We start from the raw sequence: 12,132 nt of genomic DNA, 5'->3' as shown, positions 1-12,132 counted from the left end.
GCCTCTGACAATAAACAATCTCCAGCTCGTGATCATATATCCAGACAGATAGATGTAAGGTATTGCCTACACAGACACATTAACGCTGTCCTGTCTATGTGATTACTTTCCAGCATTAGCTTTAGTTCAGTGAGCCTCCTTTAAAAGGTGAAGTTCAGTTTTGATTTTATGTTCTTTAATGACTGTAAACAATTACAGTATACCATGCCCTGTTGTACATTTACTTTTGTTTTCTGGAAGAATTACTGTGGCCTGAAGTATGTGAAGACTGTTTATTCCGGACATTAAAATGAAGACTTCAGCCATTTTACAAAATCAAATTTTAGGTTGGAAAAAGGTTTTCCCTCATAACATTTGGAATCAAACCACTTAAAGTTATGATAGTAACTTCAATAGGGAGCAGGTTTTTATCCATTGGAGTAGGGGCGATTTGAAAAATAAAACACCAGTGGAAATGTCTAGGCATGCATTTCTCAGGGAAAAGTACAGTATTAGGAATACCAAATAAATAATCATGATACTATCCCATTAAATCAGATGAAGAAAAAAACTCAGAGATTTTTTTCCCACCCTTTTGTGGGACAAGTAACATAAGTTTTGTGAAGTCTCTTCATTTCGGCATGCATTCCACATTGGATTCAGATAACCAGGCACATGCAGGATGGACTCAAAGCTGCCTCTCTTATCTTTGGCCACAACCACATTATAAACTTCAGTTAAGAGCTTTATTTATGTTTGGTGTCTGGTGAAGGTTCAGAAGAGGAAGCAAAGAGAGGATTGTCATTAACTAAACAGAACTTTGCAACGTGAGGGGGTTTTGGTTTCTTGAAATACCTGCTCTGCCAAGGACATGCTCAAGGGTTTATATCATACAGGCCAGGACACTTGCCTTGACACACAGCATTAAAACTGGACTAATACCAGCCAAGATGAATCCCCAGTATGAGATACTGTTCTGAGAATGGTCTAAACAAGAAAACAAGAATGCTTTGCAGAGGAAAAGCCAGGGAAATGATTCAATGCTTCTGATAATACAAAGCAGAAAGTCACAGGAGAGAGCTTCTCGTATAAAAATATGTATTGTTTCAACACACAAGATAAAATAATTACTTGGCCCTCTTTCTCTTCTGTTTCTTTTAGTAGATGAAGAATGAAATGTCACCAGTATTATTCAGTTACAGTCTTGTCAAAGTTCAACATATCAGAGAAAATCTCCAATTATACTGAGAAAGATTTTGTTGTCAGCTGGAGAGTGTTTTATTGTGGTACCTTGCTATGATAGTTTTATAAATACAGTCCAAGAACAAATGAAAAAAGCAACAGATTCCTTGCAATATATGGAAGGATTAGGGTAAGAATAATACATCTATTTTCATTTTTCCCTAGTGCTGAACGTTCCAACATTAAATACAATGGGAAAGTATTTCAGAAGTGCATTTTTCATTAACATAAAATTTTCCATTCAGTGCAACCATCTCTGGCTTTGCACTTAAATTTATCACTTAAAATGATCATTCTCAACGTAGCCCTAGGTGGTGAGGATGCAAACCAGCAAGAGCCCAGGTGGGGACCCAGCTAACAGGAATTCATTCCTGACACCACTACATTGGTCTAAGCTGCCAGACACACAGATTCCAAAATTGTTGCAGTTTGTTGTGCATTTTAGGACAAATATTTTGAGGCACAACAAATTGGATTAAGTTACATACTTCCGACTGGAATAGGCAAGCAGCTCAAACAGGTCTAACTCATGAGCAGGATAGGCAGGTCTAAGTAATGCTTTCATCAGCCATCCCAAATTGCCAATATTTGTTAGTCATTACATTTCACAAAAGATGGACCTGGAAAAAAGATGGACCCATATGTCCTGGTCCATACCTCCAGATTTACAAAAATTGCAGTTGTATGGGTTTTGATCCTCTGACCACTCAGCCAGCAGAGCAGGGATGCCAAGGAACTGCCCCAGGGAGGCGAGAGAGAATTCTGATCACACAGAGCCATTGCTAAACTGCCCCTGAAGCTCAGCTAGGGAGCAAGAGCTCTGAGCTTGGAACTGGATCCAACAGGCATGAGACAATTAAAGACTGGGGTTGTTCCAATGCTCTTAGATATTTTTGGTAAAACAAACATTGTTAAGATACCACTTCAACCCAAACTTGCTCAGTGGCACAAAGGTGTCAGGTGGTCAACCAAAAATGGTCAAAGTTATGAAATCATAATAAATTGTTCCATTGATAGCCCTTGCACCCTCTTTCATTAATGACTGAAGGACACAGGGGAATTACTGAACATTAATTAGTTGTGGAACTCCCAACATAGCTAATGACTCACATTTACTAGAATTTCACTATTTCAAACATAATTCCACCACAAAGAAGCAGAATATCACCCCTGAGTTCACATCAAGTTCAACTTGCAAAGCACCATGGTACAGTACGTGCTGCTGGATATAACAAAATAAAGAAAATGACTGCAGCTCAACTGAGATTATGGAACCTGAGAGAGTTCCTGGAGTCAATGATATCCAACTGAAAGCCTACCATGGTGGTCTGATCCAGAGGACATTTATTACTGTATAAGGAGCACAAGCCCAAGAGACTAGACAAAATTCAATAAATACATTTTTCATTTATGAGCAGGGTGATAACCTGGACAGTCAACTAAGATTTTTTAACAACAATAAAAAAAAGAAAATCATTCATTTCTCTGGCCTTTTGTTAAATGTTTTTGATGCTTCACAGAGGTTCGGGAGAAACTGTGGTCAGGGATCAGGCGCTCAGATGTAACTGCCTGGAGGTGATAGTCATATAAAAGATAAAAGGGCTATAGTACCATATGGTATCCAAGCAATCAGAAAGAACAGTGGTGGAGATGAAAAATAAGGAGAAACAGCCTGAGGTACTCAGTTCAAGTCGTAGGTTTCTTTTAAGAAGAGATACTGAATAAATCCAACTTTTTTACCATTAGAAATTACTCTTCCTTTTAAAGAACACATTAAATTATGACAATTAAGGCAACATCTACAGGTCAACACAAAAACAGCAACAACTCCTGGGTTGTCTTCTCCAGAAAATAAAAAGGATAACATTTGCAACTAAGACTTTTAGTAGAATCTGCCTACAAAGTTGCATTCTAAATAAATGCTATTATCATGAAACAGTATTGGCTTCTTTCCAGTCCTGAAATCAAGCCAAGTATTTAAGCATAGAATATGGTTTTGTCATAACCATTCTAAAAACCCAATTCTTTACATTAGGCCTTTCTTAATGAAATGCTGCTGGTATCCTCAGTTTGATCTTCTAATTATTTGGTTATGAGCAGAGTTCATAGTAGTTTAAAGATCAACATCAGTTTAAATTAAAATTCTGTCAGATTCGCAGAATAGTCCTTAATTTTTGAATTAAGGAAGTAAAGGTTGACTAGGACTGTTGCAAGGAGCTGATATTTTGTCATATACTGCTCAGTGATTGTTTCAACTCTTTTTATGCATCTGCAGGATAACACACTTTGGTAATCCCACAACAACAAATTGTTTGAGGACCCATGGCTACATTTCTATATAACATCAGATAAGGTTTGCACAGAATTTATTCCTTTCCCACCTTTATCCCCTTCTTCCCACCTCAGATTAGGTACCTGCATTGGAAGACAAGCCACTCCAAGCACCTTCTTATGGTGATTCAGACAACTTGTATTTCAAGGCCTTTTAGAAACTCCTGTATCTTTCCAATTCATGGGCTTCAAGCTGTTACATCCCAGGAGAACCTTCTGGTTGAAAAAGAGATAGAATTAAACAGGCCAAAGGGCTGATACAAAAAAAGAGTCTTCAATTTATTTGAAAAGTAGCCTAATATTACAATTCTAGATCTTTCTCATCTCCCTTCTTTATTGAGATGAAAATTCCTCTCTAGCTAGCAGAATTAATTATTGGGATAATTTCTTTAGTGATTTAAAATTATGTCTTTCAGTAAACAAGCATTTAGGCAGGAATTTATTACCAGTCCTCTTATCAGATTGCATTTTCTGTGAAATTCAGTGTGTTGAAAAAAATGCCCTGCCTGAATTTTGAGCACTTTGCAGCATTTGGAGTGAATTTGAAAATCAAAAACAAGATACAAGCAGCAATGAATTTCTGTGAATTTCTTATTTCATTATAAGAAATAAAATGCCCTGCTACAGTACTTTGTGTATATTCTGAATAAAGAAATCTTCCTAGATTGAAATAAAAAATAAACTCAAAATCAAAATACCTACACACAGAAGTGTATTTCCTAACATAATAAGGAACATTAAGCATATATATGTGACTTGGTGACGGTCAAAAACTTTAGGAATATTGTTTTTTGAATGTCTCTTTATAGTTCTAATGGAAGCTAGAATATCATTACAGGTCAAATAAAATATTATGCACACATTTTTAGGCCTACAAAATGGGTGTCAAATTGAAAGACTGTATTTTTTCTGATTTAGCCATTAATTTCTTTATTAAACAAAAGCTGAGGAGGCCTCACGCTTCCATAGCTGCATTCCATTAGAAAGAAGTTTTTCTAGATCATGGGGCTCCTTCCTATTCCCAGTTTTAAAGTAATATAAAGGCATATTAAATGAATTAAAGTAAATGAAAGACATATAACATTAAATAATACTTCAGACAGAAGATTATGTCTGCCATGGAAATGCCAACCAAAGGTAAATGCAAGGGAAAGATGTCAGCTGGGGTAGCTGATAAAGAACAGTCAGAGTTGCTTCAACAGTCCGTGTCATTGCCATCAAAAGGGAATTCTAGAAAATCCTGCTGCTCCAGACAATTTCCCCACAGGTTAGCAGGCTGAGTCCCCAGCAAGTCTCAATACAACGTTGGGATCTCTGAACCAGATCATGGCTGTGATATTAAGTCTTTGGGAAAAAACCCAACTAAACAACCAAAGAGAAAACAAACAACCCCACCAACCTATTTTTTCTGAAAAATAAAGAATCATGTCTGTGGTATTAGTTCTTTAGGGGGAAAAAATGCTACTTGTCTGCACAGTGAAGTATTGAGCCATGCTGAAATGTTGCATCAAATAGAAATTATTTCTGTCAAGTTAAACACTGCAGAAGACATTTCCAGAGCCTCATAAAGACCACAGATAACCCCTTCCCATTATTGGGCCTTAAAGCATTCAGACCCCACATTAGCTTTGAAAATTTCAAAGTTGATGAGGGGTATTTGTTCAAATTCCTGTTTCATTTCTTAGAGGGTCTCTTCTGCCTCAGTTGAGTAAAAACAGATTTTGCGTTCACTTCAGCAGGATTAGTATCCTTCATGAGAGAGGACTAACCAGGATTCATGTCTTCCTACTGTTCTCTGTTCAAACTTTATCAAAAAGTGTAACCCCAGAGCACTGACACCTGATGTATCCAAAACAGGGAGACATTCTGTGGTGCTCTGACCTTGTCACATCCTGCTGAGAACCACCAGGTTAATCCAGGCTAAGTGAGACTCTGATGTTTAGAGCAGGTCTGGTTACAGCAGAATATTCATCTCTAAAAGGGATGGGAAGAAGTGTCCAGAAGCATTATTTATAAATGAAGATAAGTGCTGGCTGACTTTCCTGCCTTATGCTTATATCATCTAATTACTTTGGCACAGTGTTTCATTCTTTCATGTTCCAAGTCTGGTTTCTGCTCAAGCAATTCACATAATTCTCCTTCCTATCTCTTAAATTTTCTTTCTCCTCCCTTCAGGTACACCCTTAACAATCCTAAGTAAACCAATCATCAGGGGTTTATATGCTCAGTGTTACATAATTTCTTCTCTCAGTTTCCAAACTATTTATTTTTTGGCTGCGAGGCATTATGATATGATGGGCACTCTTTTAATGGGATCACCCAGACCCCCACATCAATCTTAAAGCACCCCAAAACCAGTGAGAGCTATGACTCTCAATGCCTAAGTTCAATAATTTGGAGAGAGGGCCATCTAGAACTATTAAATTCTTTAAACAACAATGAAACCAAGTGAAGCAAGACCTAAGACACCAGACTTAGCTGGCATGTCCAAGGGTTCTCTTTTACAGCACATTAAGTTAAATGTTCAAACAACAACACGGTTTATGGCTTGCCTGTGCTGTTAAAAAGGGTTTGTATGCGACACAACCCTCTCAGTTCTCTGCATCTGCAAATCTGAATCTTTTAAATGTCTCTTTTCTTTGATCTTCCTAACATGAGCAAACAATTCTCTCAACCTCACTACCTATATCTCTTGCTTTTTCAGTTAGCTATGAGTTTTAGTGCCCTGGTAAAGTTTCATAGACGTACCTTATGTAAAGGACATTTCTTAATCCCAAGTCAAGGTAATGGAATATAATTTCCCAAGAAAATTGTCGAATTAGAGAGTAACAAAAAATGACAAATCACTCTCTTAAAGAATTGAAACATCAGCAGGTAGCTGGCAGAATAAATTATGTTTAATTACAAATATTTGCACTCTACTGTCAATAATATGATTCAGGAAATAGATTGAAAATGTAACATAAATATTTTTTGCATCCATTTTTAAACAAATCTTTACACAAATGCCTATCTTATTCTAACACTAGCTTATGGAGATTACATCAGTACCAGGGGAATCTTTGATCTGCACAATTATCAATTACATAATTAAAATCAGAAGAGTGGAGACGCTTTGAAGATTTATTAGTAACTTAATTTATTCTCAGTTATTAATTTTCATTTGCTAATATAGAAAAACATGAAACAACAAAGTGTGTATGTTGGCTCTGTGGTGGTCTTTGAACTAACAAGCCTCCTATGAGTTCCAAGAAGTATATTTTGGGTTATTTAATAATATAGTACATGGGTTCCTAGGAAAATACAGGCAGAGTCTGTGAGGGGGTGGATTTGTGATTTGTTGCAAACATTTATAGCTATATTTGAGATTTTATGAAAAAAAAATTAGATAAACTCTTGAAGATTTTAAGTATTTTCTCTTTCCATTTACTCTAAAGATGCATTTTATCTGAAGTAAGAACAGGGTGGATACTAATATTCCAGTCCAGTCTCTTTCTTCACTACAATCCTTTGTGTTGAGGGAAATATAAAATATTAAGCAACTCAGACCATCTTGTGATAACACACATTGGCCTACTATTTAAAATGAAATTACAACACTTCGACCTTTCTTACATGGAATAAAGATTTTTAAACTTATGCAGATAATTTGTATTTACAGAGATGCTACAACAGTGATATTGTATCCTCACAAGCAAAGTTAAATCTTGTGCCACACAATTTTCCTCTAGCTAGGCAAAGTGATTACTCTAAATTACTCCTTCTGTGCAGCTGAGTAATATTAATTAACCAAGTGGTTACTTGTAAACTCAAATATCTGAGGAAATCTCTGGACTAGCTGCCACAGTGGAATCACAGAAAAAGGAATATACAGGTGGTAAAAAATTATCCTGTTTAATGAAAAAGCTACAAGCCAAAACAAAGCACTCAGACACATAAAGAAGACTCTTTTATGTATGAATACTATCAAGAAGCACCAGGTTTTGAAGGTAAGCCATTTTTAAGAGAAGATTGTGTGCAAATCAAAACAATGGAGATAGATATTGCATCTGCAAACTATACTTCTAAACTCTAGAAGGAGGTAAAAATATTTCAGTTGAGAAATCATGCTCTGGATTTTAGAAGAAATCAACTTATTTGAGGGAGTTTAAGAAGGAAAAGAAGGAAGCATGCCAGAGCATTTCATCAGCAAGACCCCAGCCTGATACCAGCAGACTGCTTTTTATCATTTAAATATCATAGAAAATTGCTAGAAACAGAGCTATGCATCATAACAACCACATAAATCTACCTCCTTAAGGAAGGATTTAAAGTTTTGTCATTCAACATCTGTTTAGGAGCTTGAAGGCTCATGTCAAGTATTCTGCCCCTTCATTTAATGTACTCAAACTGGGAGATCGCTTTTGTTACATACAAAGAAAATAAGAAAAAAAAGCAACAGAAGTTCAGAGGATGAGCATTCTGCTTCCTAGCCCATGGAGTTTCACTATTTGTATGTAACTTTGATTTATGTATAAAGGGTGAGTAATTTAAGATGAAATCCCAAAAGTCACCCTCTACAGCCACAGACATCTGCAGTAATTTCTTCAAGGAATCAGGCTTTCCAACACCTCATACACATGATATTTTTAGTGTTTCCTGGTTTCAGTTAGGAGAGAAATCACAAAAACCAAAACTTTTTGGATGTATTTTCCCATGTATTTCTCTTGCCATTGTACCTTAGAAGTAAACCATAGCAGAGAAACAGAGCACAGCAGTACAATAAGCATCTGGAGCATAAACAAGGGTGAGTTACTTCTTCCATTTCAATGAGTATTTATGTAAATGTAACTTTAATCAGATGTGATCAACATGCCTTTTTTTTTAAGCTAAATACAAAAACCCAGCCCAGTGAACTGTTATTGCAAATGGGAAATAGCATCAGCTCTGTCTGAAGCTCTTCCCAATGCCATGGAGCTGAGTAAAGACAGAGTTTCAATTTCTACTTAAAGCTCTCTGATATAAATACCTAAATGGGACAATTTCTGGCACTGACATGCATTTTGCTAAGTTGATTAAATGGTTTTTTTACCAAAATATGGATCACTTACTGTTCAGAGGAGTCAGACACTATACCAAGCAAGCAACATAATGAGCTACCCCTCTCTACCCAGATTTGTTTCAACAAAGCCTACAGTAGCCTCCTTTTTATTTTGCAATTAACAGCCTGAAAGGATGTGCACATGGCTGTGTCCTTCCTTGGACATCCATGACAAATGGATTTTCATGACAAATGAAGTTTCACTCCGTTAAAGAAAAATAAAATTATTTTAATATGGTCAAGGGTTTGCTTGAGAACTCAATTTTCGAACCAATCTTTCAATTTCAGAACATGGCCTGATCATTTAATAAAAATGCAGGAAATGAACCTCAAATTTGAACATAATTACTTTGAATTACTTTCTAAAGATTCAGAATGCAAATCAGCCTTTCCAGTGGTTTGTGCCATTCTGATAACTTGGAATAGTCATGAACTGAGTTCATGGCTTCTTTACATTCCCAAAGTAATTTTCCTGGTACAACGAATTGGTTGTACCAGGAAAATTAGATGTGAGAAGATTAATTAAGAAAGGATGAATTCCCTGGTACAACAAATTGGTTGCACCAGGGAATTCATCCTTTCTTAAGTACTTTTCTCACATCTATATATCAAATAGCTAATCAACCAAAAAAAAAGAACCTCCAAACTTTTACTGAATAAATAAGATAGCCATACAAAAAAAGTGGTAATGTTGCTTCATTAACCATCCACTTACACAGAAGCTCCACAGAGAGAGAAGAGCTTCAAGACCTAGGAGAGAAAATAGTTTCCTGAGGACCTCTAAGCCAGCACACCATTAAATGTATGCTCTGACATTGTTCTATTCTTCCACTCTTGCAGCTACCACATGTGATGGACAAAATCCAAGTTAAACACTCTCACCAGAGCATGCTCCAAGACAGACGACCGGGCCTGGCCAAAACAATGCAGTTCTATTCTCTATTTATTTTTGTAGTTCAAAGACCTGGCAGTAGCCCATTTGATGCCTGCCATAAGGACCAGAGCGCTCCTGATTACTGCCATGAGATTTCCAAGCCCACAGAGGCATGTATTCCAGCCTATGCCAGTCACCAAGATGGACTATGTACAAACAGCAGCGGGATCCTCTGAAAGAAGGAAAAAAAACAGCTCCTATTTCCACTTTGAACCCACCCATGATAGGCTGCCAACTTGAGGACCTTGCTTTAATCACAGCAGCCACATTAAAGGGTTTATTCTGTTTATCTTGGTACATTTAGGAAACCAATGATAAGCCTGACATGAAAAAAATTCCATCTTCTCCTGGAAGCTGGCACACTTATCCCAAGATACAGTCTTTGATTCCATTTTAAGTGTGGTTATTTACAGTCACATCACTGAAGGCATGAGTTTTCTCATCCTGCCAGATGCCTTCTTTTCCCTAATAAGCAAGCTGTGATAGTTTCAAAATCCTTCTCAAGCAGAGTGGCATCTGTGGGGGGAAGTGGTGGGGAAAGGGCAGCAGATCCTCCTAAAGCCACGTCTGCGGTGTCCAGGCTGCATCCTTGATGTGTGCAGCCAGACAGGAGGCAAGAGGTGCTGGAAGAGCCGTGGCCCACACACGGGAGGGGATGAGATGTGCAATGAGACCACCCTTTCCTTCTTGCACTAAATTTTGTGAAGAAAATAGGACAAATGCAGTCTTCAATAAAGACATGAGACATGTGCCCAATTACTGAACATGAAGATGGAGTAAAAAACAGACATTGAGGCTCATGGAAAATAAATATAGCTCTTTTCTGCATGGGCTAGATGTGAGTTTGGTGGCTGTGGAGTATCATGGATAACCAGACAGATTCTCTTGTCCCTGTAAACCAGAGCAGGGTATATATAATATAGCCTAACCTTCCTGTGGACTGCTGGCTGAACCCAGTGGTGGTGCTGCAGTACCCAGATGCTCTTGCACTGGTTTTCTGTGCTCACCAGGTACCTCACAGGGCTGAAGGGTCAATGGACATGGTTCTCTCCTTGGACACAGACGGCAGCAGTCTGCTGTGACCAACTGAAAGACATGGACATACTGGATTCCTGGAAGCTATATGAAGCCTCAGCATCTGGCAAAAACATAAATGAGAATGGACAGGAAAACTGTTCTCGTATTTGCTGAAAGGTACATAGTGTTCAGATTCTGAGGCATCATTATCTTCAGTGAGACCATTTTTCCTCTTAAGATGTAGGTTATATTACTACATTTACTTCTGGTTTCTCAGCCTTTGGCACCTATAATTCAATTTTCCCATTTAAAAAATTGCTGACATCTCTATGCTGATATCTCAGCAAACACAATATTTCATTCCTAACCGTACTCTGTTAAGTCTGGATTTGTTCGTGTTCATAAGCAATAGATTTGAAATACAGCCTCACAGAATAATCAGTAATAAACATACAGATGTGACAGGCAATAATTTCATAGTTTTCATGTGAGATAGTATATGATATTTTGCAAAACTTTGCTGTATTGTGTGATTGTGCCAATTTACCTCTCACAGTAAGATAGAGTTATTCATGTTGCGAGATATTAGGAAATGATACTATAAATCTTGGAGTATCTTGCAAATGGTGCAATTACTCTTTGCAAGTACCCAGATGGGGATTATATCTCATTATATCAAGTGCTATGCAAAAAAATATGTCTGGCTGTAATTAATGGGCTTGGAAACTTCAAGAACAGATCTGCTGATGAAAAAAACACAAACTTTCAGAGTTTCAGTTTGAATAACAACTCCAGTGAGTGGATGTTTATGTTAGACTTGTCCAAAGTACGTAATCACCCTGAGAATGAAGAACTGGACTGAATCTCAGGAGTGACCTTCTTTGTAGGATTTCCATTGTGTCCTTTATCTGTGTCTATGCCTTAGAAGTATGTCCAAAATTTTTCCTTTCTGATGCTACAGTAGCCTTTAGATTTCTGATCTGTATTTTTAGAAACAGAAATAACAGACTCCTGAGGGAGGAAAAAAAAAAAAAAAAAAAACCAAAAAAAAAACCACACCAAAAAAAAACCCCAAAAGAACCCCACCAGTTTTATATATCTTTAAGATTAGAAAATGGCGCATTTTGTTGGAAGCTAAAAGAGTTCCTATTTCATGTGAGAACTGAAGAACTGATTCACTCCAGCACCCAGGCTGGTTTGCTCACATAGGTGTAACAAGGTGTTGCCAAATTCCCAATTACAAGCTCTAGTCAAACACTCCAGCACATTCCCATTGCTCCTGCCCAAACCTTAAAATGTGTCTCTGAATTCTCAGCCATCTTCATGTAACATCTGTAAATAAACAATATCCCTGGATTGTCCTGCTCAAGAGATGCTTGTGGCCAGTCCACACACTCTGCAGGATTTCAGTGTCATTTGCCTCAAAAACAGATTTCCCCAAAGAAATATCTTTGGATGATCTCACAGGCAGGTCAGAGACGGTCATCTTGGGGTTTTCCCTGAAGTTTTCTGTGGCATTATTTGCTGAACTGGCTGAGTGTGTATTCAG

Source organism: Taeniopygia guttata, chromosome 4, assembly GCF_048771995.1.
Source record: "Taeniopygia guttata chromosome 4, bTaeGut7.mat, whole genome shotgun sequence".
Taxonomy (NCBI): Eukaryota; Metazoa; Chordata; class Aves; order Passeriformes; family Estrildidae; genus Taeniopygia; species Taeniopygia guttata.
Note: the sequence above shows the minus strand (reverse complement) of the source record.